We start from the raw sequence: 8961 nt of genomic DNA on the forward strand, positions 1-8961 counted from the left end.
CCAAGGAGCCAGCTTTTAGGGGCTGTGAAAAGCCTTCTAGAAAACACGCCGAAAAGCTGGCTGAGCATTAAGAGCGGCCTGATGTGTTTTCAAATCCTCCACGTGTCACCCCCATCTGCGGTTTCTGGGCTTGGCAGAGTGTCCTGGAGGCACTCCCACTTCACGCAGATCTACCTGGGGCCAGGGAAAGTCGATGACTTGCACCCCCTGTTCCGGGGTCCAGCTTGTAAGCTGTGTGGTTCCCCCCTTCCCCCCCCCCCCCCCCCCCCCCGCCTCCCAGCCCAGGCTGGGTCCAGGCAGTAAGGGGAGGAGGGGCGTCCTTGGTGCTTCAGTCAGGGAGCACATTGTCTGTGCGCATGTCTACAGGTGGGGTGGCCTCAGCCTCTTGCTCCGCCTTGTTCTCTCCACAGGTGTCCAAAGCTCCTGCTCCCTTTCCATCACCCTTCCCCTTCCCTGACCTTCCAGGTAGCTGGCTGAAAGCACACCCATTACTTGGGAGAGCTCCATCAGGCCACCCATTCCCTGGGAGAGCCGGGTCAGGCCCAGCCACTACAGCTGTTAGAGCTGTATTGGGGTGGGTGGGGGAAGAGACCCTCATGGAAGGGGAACGTTCGCTCTCCTGCTTTTTCTATAACCTCTTCCTCCACCCCAGGTTCCCAGGGTCCCTTCTTGCCATTCTCCCTGCCTTTGAGCTCCATCTGTGACTCACCTTCAGTACTGACTCCCCTACTGAGACATCTATGACCTCTGGCCGCCTTCCCTGACACCCACAGTTCTTTCCCCACAGCCTTGGGAACCTTTGAGTGCATCTTCACGGTCTTGCTGCTAATTCTTCCCCGAAGTGTTTTTGGGTTTGAATGTTTCCACTGCAGAGCAGGCTCGCTCCGGCAGAGCTAGCTGGTCAGTGGTGGTCAGGCTGCTCAGTCAATAGTGCTGGGACAGGAATAGGCAAAGACCTGGAGCCATACTAAGAGGCTGAGGAGCTGGGCCTCCGCCAGCTGCTGCCTGTTTTTCCTCAGTAGCCCCAGACTCTCCCTCTGTGACTGAGCTTCGTTTCCTGATATTTTGTGAGGCTCAGACCGATGCAACCTTTGGGGCCTGCCAGGAACCCACCCCTCACCCCCCACCTGCCCCCCCCCATACTCTGCAATGGCCAGATGCACTCAGAAACTAACCAACTTGGGCTTTCTATGATGAAGCCTTGGTGGAAGGAATTGCCGACCAGAACTGCTGACTGGCGCAGCCCCGTATGGAGCCTGCTCGCTGTTAACAGAATTCGGGAAACTGAGGAAGATTAAGGTAGAGGACCCAGGGGTTTGGAATCCCAGCTCCACCCTGTGGAGTCCTGGGCCCGTTCTGGGTCCTGCTAAGAAACCCAGCCCCACTGCCCTGTGAGGGACAGAGCCTGCCTGCATGGAGTTCAGGAGAGATGGCTTCCTAGGCAGCAGGCCTTCTGAGTCCTTCTGACCAGCCCCTTTTTTTGCACCCTGCCATAATCACATTCCCCAGGCACAGTGCTTGCCCAGCTGGTCTCTCTTGCTCCGGTGCCTTTTTGATATGAGTGTAGCTAAGGCTGGCCTGGCATTCCCTGTGTAAACAAAGAGGGCCTAAACCTCCAGCCTTCCTGCCTCCACCTTCCAAGTGTTAGGATCACAGGTGTAGGCCACCTCCTCCAGCTTCCTCCCTAAGATCCTAGCACACTTGATCCATTAGTGAGTACGTACTCTGAAAACAAGGTTTGTTTTAAATTGAGCTGGGTATGTAACAGCTGTTTTCACACAAACCACAGAGGTGCATTCCAGCACATACTCTGCAACCCCACACCCTCCAAAGCAGGCTGAGTGTGGCCTCCAGAGAGTGGTGTCTGTGTCAGGGTGGGGGTGGTGATGGGGGCAGGCAGGCACCGCTGCCTCCTCCCTGAGAGTCACCGCTGAGAACACAGCTTAGATGCACATCTTCCCAACCAATAGGCTGTGTTATCTCCAATATGCATGGGAGAGGCAGGTGATGGTTTCCAGATGTTCTGGGAGCAGCCTCCCATCCCCAGCCCAGCCCAAGCCAAGCTCCTCCTACATACTTGAAGTGCATGCCAAATGGTAATGTCTGGATCCTGGGGTAGGATAGAATGGGCTGGGTGGGGTCCCCAGGGTCCTGCAAACACCTGCATGTGGGCTTGTGAGGACCAGCAGTAGAGGATCTAGTCTGACCTCAGGCACCACTTATCAGAGCATGGCTGGCCTAAGCATTACTGAGGACAAGTCTGTTGTAGCCAGCTTCATAGAAAGGGACAGGACAGACTGAGAGGACAAGGGCTCGAAGGTGACTTGTGAGCAGGAGGCTGTCAGGAGGCTGTCACGGCCTTGGTCAAGCCTTCCCGGAGTATCCAGTGGTTCTTGGACCTTGCAGGTATAAACCAGGTCTGCCCTGACCCAAGTCTCTGTCTCCTGAAACCAGTAGCTCATTAGCTACTCAGATAAACTAATTGTTTAGAGGCTTCTTAGAGTACACAGACACACTCCAGCCCCTCCCTCTGATTCATCAGCCTACACATAGGAAAACTGAGGTCCAGAGAGGGGAGTGGTTAACTTAGGGACACAAGGCAGTAGAGCTAGGGCTGTCCCCACGGAGGGAGGGCAGGTTTGGCGTTGAAAGTCTAGCCTGGCCTGGAACCAACTGTGGGCTGGGGGAGTTGAGGGTGCTCTTTCCTCTTTAAGCCTTAATTCCTAAAAGATACTCACTTGCAGGACCCAGTCTCTGAGCATTACTGGGAGATGACAGACAGACAGATGGACAGACACAGAGAGAAGAAGAAGAAGAAGAAGAAGAAGAAGAAGAAGAAGAAGAAGAAGAAGAAGAAGAAGAAGAAGAAGAAGAAGAAGAAGAAGAAGAAGAAGAAGAAGAAGAAGAAGAAGAAGAAGAAGAAGAAGGAGAAGAGAGGAGAGACACTGCCAGACAGGATACCTCCTCAACTAACCCCTTTTTGTTGAACCCCTTACCCTTGGATACTTTGCTTGGGTACTTGGGGGTGACCTCAGGTCTTGAACAGAAATAAAGAGGCCTTGCAGCTAGGTGGGCCTTAGTTAGCCTCCAGAGCTCAGTTTTTACGTCCTTGTCTCTGTTGGCAGTCCTGGCCACTAGAGCAGGGCATTTGCCTGGCAGGACAGAGCCTCTCACCCCGCGGTGCATGCTTACAGCCTTCTGGGACACACCCAGAGCCTTGTTCTTAGTGTTGGCACCAGGCTGTGTCTTCTCATACACATGAGAACCCAGAGACAGGTGAAACAATCAGGGTGCTGGGAGCCCCAGTCACACAACTCAGGCTTTTCCTCTGTGGATCTTCCTGCCCCCCTGCCCGCAACGGTGCCCAAGGGGTTCTTTCCCAGATTCAGAGGGTCAGAGGTTGCCTGTCAGCCCCTGCGGAATGTCTTCATACTACGGCAGTCTCTGAGTCCCATCCCCTTCCCCAAGGCCTTGAGTAGCACGCTGACATTCAGAACAACTGAGCCAGGGCTCCCCGGAAGCTATGCAGCATCCAGTGCCACCATTCTAGAATCTTCTTTGCCTGATGACGCGTTATCACAGAGACATGAAGGGGACTAATGAAGAAGCCAGTGAGCATGGGCCCACGTCATAACATATCCCCAATTCCCCCTTGGCTCAAGCAGTCCTTCACTCCCAACTTCTCCTCTCCCCACAGAGCTGTCGGGATCCAGTGGCCACCTCACTTGGGTGTCCCCCAGCCCACCACAGGGTTCCCAGGAGTACCTTGAGGCTTCCTGTGCTCAACTCTGTGACTGATGATGCTGGCCTTGAAAGCGGCCTCCGTCACAGTGTCCTCTGTGGGCTTCTCCGGGGGCAGCATGTCAGCGGATGGAGGTCGCCTGCCTACACCCTTGCTTCCTGCGCTCCTGTTCCTATCCACCACTAACTGCTCGTCTTTGACAGTCAGAGAGGGCCTGGTGTGGAGATGAGAAACCCTCATGTAACTAAAGGCTTCTGTTTGTGGCTCCCAGCCATCCCAGTCTTCCTACCAAGGTGGCTCCAATGTCCTGGCAGGGCAGCCCACCCCACCAATTTCAATTAATTAGGTCCTATGTGGGCCAGGAGCCCAGGGACCACCCTGGTGGCAGGGCCACCTGCATTGCTGTTGTCAAAATGCAAAGTTACAGCAAGTTTTTTTTTAAAAAAAGATTTATTTGTTTATTTTATGTATGTGAGTACACCGTAGCTGTACAGTTGGTTATGAGCCTTCATGTGGTTGTTGGGAATTGAATTTTAGGACCTCTGCTCACTCTGGTCAACTCTACTCGTTCAGTCCCTGCTCACTCCCACCCAAAGATTTATTTATTATTATAAATAAGTACACTGTAGCTGTCTTCTGTTGCCAGAAGAGTGGCATCAGATCTCATTGTGGGTGGTTGTGAGACACCATGTGGTTGCTGGGATTTGAACTCAGGACCTTTGGAAGGGCAATCAGTGCTCTTACCCGCTGAGCCATCTTGCCAGCCCAAGTTACAGCAAATTTAAGTGTCCAGATCTTAATTGGATTTACTTTCCATTTACAGAATGGAGCAGAACCTCATTTCCTGAAATAAAACCTACTCATGTGCCAGTGTCCTGCAGTTTTGGATTTAAGTTTGGAGGAAGGTCAATAGAACAGGCACACCCCCAAATCCCAATGGTTTATCTCAAAGTGATTTTTCCTGTAAAGGAGACAGGGATAGGGAGCGATGGAGACACACTGGTTAGCGTCCAGTCGCTTAGGTTAGATAACAGGTGGTTTGGGGTTGGCAAAGTCTGTCAGCGAGCGACACGTGTGAGCGTCTCCATTGTGATTTCCAGTCTGCTATGTAACAACAGAAAGACAAATATGTCAACATCACACATTTATAAACATTTTCCTCAGAAAATGAGTTTATTTTCCCCGGTTTCAGGAGAAATACACATTTATCTGCAGATCCTGTGTGATCTCTGGCGAGTCGTCCTGCTTTCCTAAGGCGGCCCCTGGAGCTGAAGATCCCTCCTTCTCCGGGTAGGTGTTTCCAGAGCTGGCTTCCATGATGCTGCATGAAGGAGGTCTAACTGCCTTCTACCCTGGCTGTGGCCCATTGAGGGGAAGCTGGAACAGCTGGATTGCTTCCCCAGCCTGGAAGTGAGGGCCAGCCCCGCTGCAATGCAAACATGGCTCCCCAACCCAAAGTCCGGGTCCTAAGAATTAGTGCTAGGGATGTTTTTTTCTTGTTAAGACTTTTATTGGTGCGTGTGAGTGTGTATGTTCAAGAGCACATGTGTTCTTGTGTGTGCACACATGACTTAAGTATTTATGGAGGTCAAAAGAAATTGTCGAAGCTGGGCGGTGCTGGCGCATGCCAGCACTCAGGAGGCTGGCAAATCTGAGTTCTAGGCCAGCTTGGTCTACAGAGTGGATTCCAGGACAGGTGGGCTACACGGAGACCCTGTCTCGAACAAGTAAACAAACAACAAAACCACACAGGAAAAAGTAGTTTTTGTGTTCTCCAGAGATGCGGGTGGTAGTGAACCACCCGGTGTAGGTGCTGGGCACTAAACTTGGGTCCTCTCCAAGAGCAGGACTTGCCCTTAACTGCCAAGCCAGTTTTCCTGCCTTGGTGGTTGGTTGGTTGGTTTTTCTATACAGAGTTACACCCTTGTAGACCATGCTGGCCAAGAGCTCACTACCGACAGTAATTTCCTTGCTTCAGTCTGTTGGGTGTTTCATTTTTTTCTAGGTATTCTAGAACATTCTATAGAACCGCCTGAGCAGCCTCCCTCCAGTTTCTCAGGCCTTCTTCCTCCTCTGGTTCCTTCTGGTCGGGTGGAATGTCAGTCAACCAGCTGGAAGTAGGAGGAAGACTCAGAGGATCCTGGTCTGCCTTCCTGCTCAACCCTGACAAGCAGTGGTGCCCCAAGGCTACCTTGTAAGCAAGATGACCCGCTCTGGGACCATGAAGGAATCACACATGCAGGCTCTGTTCTGAGAAAGGAACAGGTTTAGATGAGAAGCCAAGAGCACTGCGCTGCTGCCTCTGGCACCTCGGAAAAACTCCAGGCTTCATGGCAACAGCTTGTACCTAGAACCGAAAAAGAAGCCGGAAGCGTGCACGAACAACAGGAACTCCAGTCAGTCTGAGCAGCTCTGGACTCCCCACCACAGGAGGCTGGGCCTGCACTTTCCTGTAGCCATCTTCAACACTGCTGAGTCCCCTTTCCTCTGCTCTGGGCCGCATGGACCATCCAGACTGGGCACCATGGCGATTCATGAGGATGGCTAGCTGTCTGTCCATCCCAGACTAAAGGCCTAAAACTGGCCCTGCAAGGCAGACCTGGGTTTTGAGAGCCTGAGCCCTCTGGCTGTGCCTCGTAAGCCCCTCTGTCCCTGTAGGGCCTGCCTTGTGGAAGCACAAAGAATTAGCTTTCGAAGCAGCAGGTGAGGAAAAGCCGGGTCTAACTGACCTCCTAATTAGGGCGGCTTGAGCCTCCTCCACCCCATGACAGTGCGAGCTCAGCCTGCTGGGGATGGAGAGCGCAATGACAGCTCTGGTCTCTTCCTGCCCAATTCTGCTGGAGGCATCTTTGCTCCCTTCTGTTCATCAACTGTTTCTTTTTGGCCAGCATGGTGGAGGATGGGGGCTCATGGACACTGTGGCTGGCTACGGTGGCACCTGTGTTCTCTCCCCAAGCCTAAGCCATATTGCTCTCCTGCTCCAACAGAGACCCAGCTTTCCTTCCTCTGGCCTTGGCCTGCCTACCTGGAAAGGCACTGGGTTGGGTTCCATTCAGGCTGATCTCTCATTAAACAGACACGCCCCTTGAAAATTCTGTTTTCCTGGTCACTCGTTAGGAAACCCAGTTCCTGTCCTACCTTCACGAGAGAATGGGGAGCCGAGCTGGGCAGACGGTGGAGGCCACACTCTGCAGGAAGAAGATCTCCCTAGGAGGCAGAAGCAGATGCCACAGCCTGGCCCTGGCCATGCTCATCCCGCTTGCAGGGACCCATGAGTCCCTCCTCCCCCAGTCCCACCTAGATGAGGATACAGGAGAGCCAGGCTCAGTGATGACCCCGGGAGCAGAAGGAAGTCCTGAGTCACCCTGGCCAGGACCAGGAAGTGGTTATCACCAGAACCAGCACTCCCAAAGCCCAGGAAGCCAGAGTGTGACATCACAGCGGTGATGTCACCAGCCAGCAGGGATAGGAAGCATCTGCCAGGTCTCCAGCAGCCAGCCCTGCGCTTCTCCGTTCATCCTCTGTCCCTCTGTCCACCGTGCGGGCTGCGGTCTACCCTGAGCACCATGGCTGGATGGGAATAGCTGAGTGAGGGCCTTGTCTAGTTTAGTAGGACACAGTGTGTGGTTTAGAGCTGGCAGGCGGGGCCTGGGCGGCTAGTAGGCGGGGCCGTGCCTGGGACCGCCCTCAGGAAAGACCTCACTGAGCACCACTGGTGGTGGTGTCTGCTTTGGGGCTTTGTGGAGTTCTGGGCCAGTTAAAACTTCCCTTCCTGGTGGAGGCAGTTTCACACAGCCTCAGTGTGGATGGACTCTGGCTATTTACAGGGCTGTAGGAAGAGGCTGAGTCACCAGGCAGCCTCCCTGGAGGCCCATGAGACTGGTCACCAAGGTCACAACCCTTGTGAGGCTGGTGGCCTGGAGCCTCTGGACCCTGACCCGACTGGGAGTTCAACTCTGCCCTGATAAGATATCATCTGCAGCCCGCTGGGCTTGGGGACTGTCACTTTATTGGTTTTGAAGTGCCTTGTTATTTTTTTGGTTATAGAGGTGATGTGGCCGAGTGATAAAGTCCTTTAGGCACCAGTGTGTGTGGGCGATGTTGTTGTTGGTGCCACCTCATGATGGGATGACTTGCCCAATCATAATTTACCAAAATCACAACTCATCTAAGACCCTGGCAGAGAGAAATGCCATGAACCCCAGTCCTTCCCCAACTGAAGACCATCCATGACACACTTCTGGGGAGCCTGGCTCGGTGTGAACTGTAGGGTAGGTCTGGGTAGGAGCTGGACGAGAGAGCTGCTGACCCAGCCGGCCTGGCCTGCCCTGCCCCCACCCCACCCCCAGCTGCTGTGACCACCCGGCATGCTGCTTATCTTGTTTCCCCAGATGCTTCCTGTGTGGGATGTAGGGGTGGGAGTGAGGGCCAGGGACACTTCCAGATCCCTGGGCTTCAGGTCGCTCTGGAGACCTGATGTATCCCAAAGCTGAATGAACCCTGGGGCGAAGACTCCCGATGGCTTGCATGTGGGCTTTGAGGGAGAGACTGAGGGGGCACTCAGTCCCTGCATACCGTCCTTGGATGGAGTCCTCACCTACCAGGAGGCTGTAGGAGGCTGCCCCTGCCAGAAGGAAAGGCTAAGCCCGCTTCCCGTGCTGTCCTTGGTATGCCCCAGCCATGGAAGCAGGTCAGGCCTCGGGGCAGCCCTCATACCAAGCTCCACTAAGTGGCACCCCTGGCTACTCCTCTTCAGCCCAGAGGGCATCCTCCTCTTCCTCCTCACTTCTCTGGACACAGAGGAGCATGCAGGCACAGAGCAGGGTGCAATAGCGACATGTCTGAGAACTCCACGGAAAGGTGCCCGCGAACACTGCCAGGCTTTCACCAGGTCCCCCTCCCTCATATCCCCTGGAACTTGTTTGCTCAACTCTGGTTCTCATCTGGGAACCTGGCTTCCCAAGGACCTTTGAGACCAGAGCCACTTCCATTGTATGTGTGATGGGGTTGGGCGGGAAGGGGGGTGGGAAAGAATGCCTAACTAGTTACAAACCTTCCACATTCACAAAAGCTTACAGTTCATAATGGAATCTTTTCTGGCCCACAGCCCTGCAAAGCCCCAAAGCAGACACCACCAACTGCTCAGTGAGGCCTTTCCTGAGGGCCGTCCCAGGCACAGCCCCGCCTACTAGCCGCCAGGCCCCGCCTGCCAGCTCTAA

The 8961-nt window shown here is 54.1% G+C and overlaps 1 long non-coding RNA gene across 1 annotated transcript; it reads right to left on the bottom strand.

The window, feature by feature from the left end:
• Window positions 1-5240: 5240 nt before the first annotated feature.
• LOC110306427 lies at window positions 5241-7358 on the bottom strand. The gene is made up of 3 exons (XR_002379266.1): window positions 7040-7358; window positions 6768-6949; window positions 5241-6089 (listed from the first exon to the last, which is right to left on the bottom strand). It is a non-coding gene; the product is annotated as an uncharacterized LOC110306427 (long non-coding RNA).
• Between the last annotated feature and the right edge of the window lie 1603 nt (window positions 7359-8961).

The sequence above is a fragment of the Mus caroli genome, chromosome 12 (assembly GCF_900094665.2).
Source record: "Mus caroli chromosome 12, CAROLI_EIJ_v1.1, whole genome shotgun sequence".
In the NCBI taxonomy this organism is placed as follows: Eukaryota; Metazoa; Chordata; class Mammalia; order Rodentia; family Muridae; genus Mus; species Mus caroli.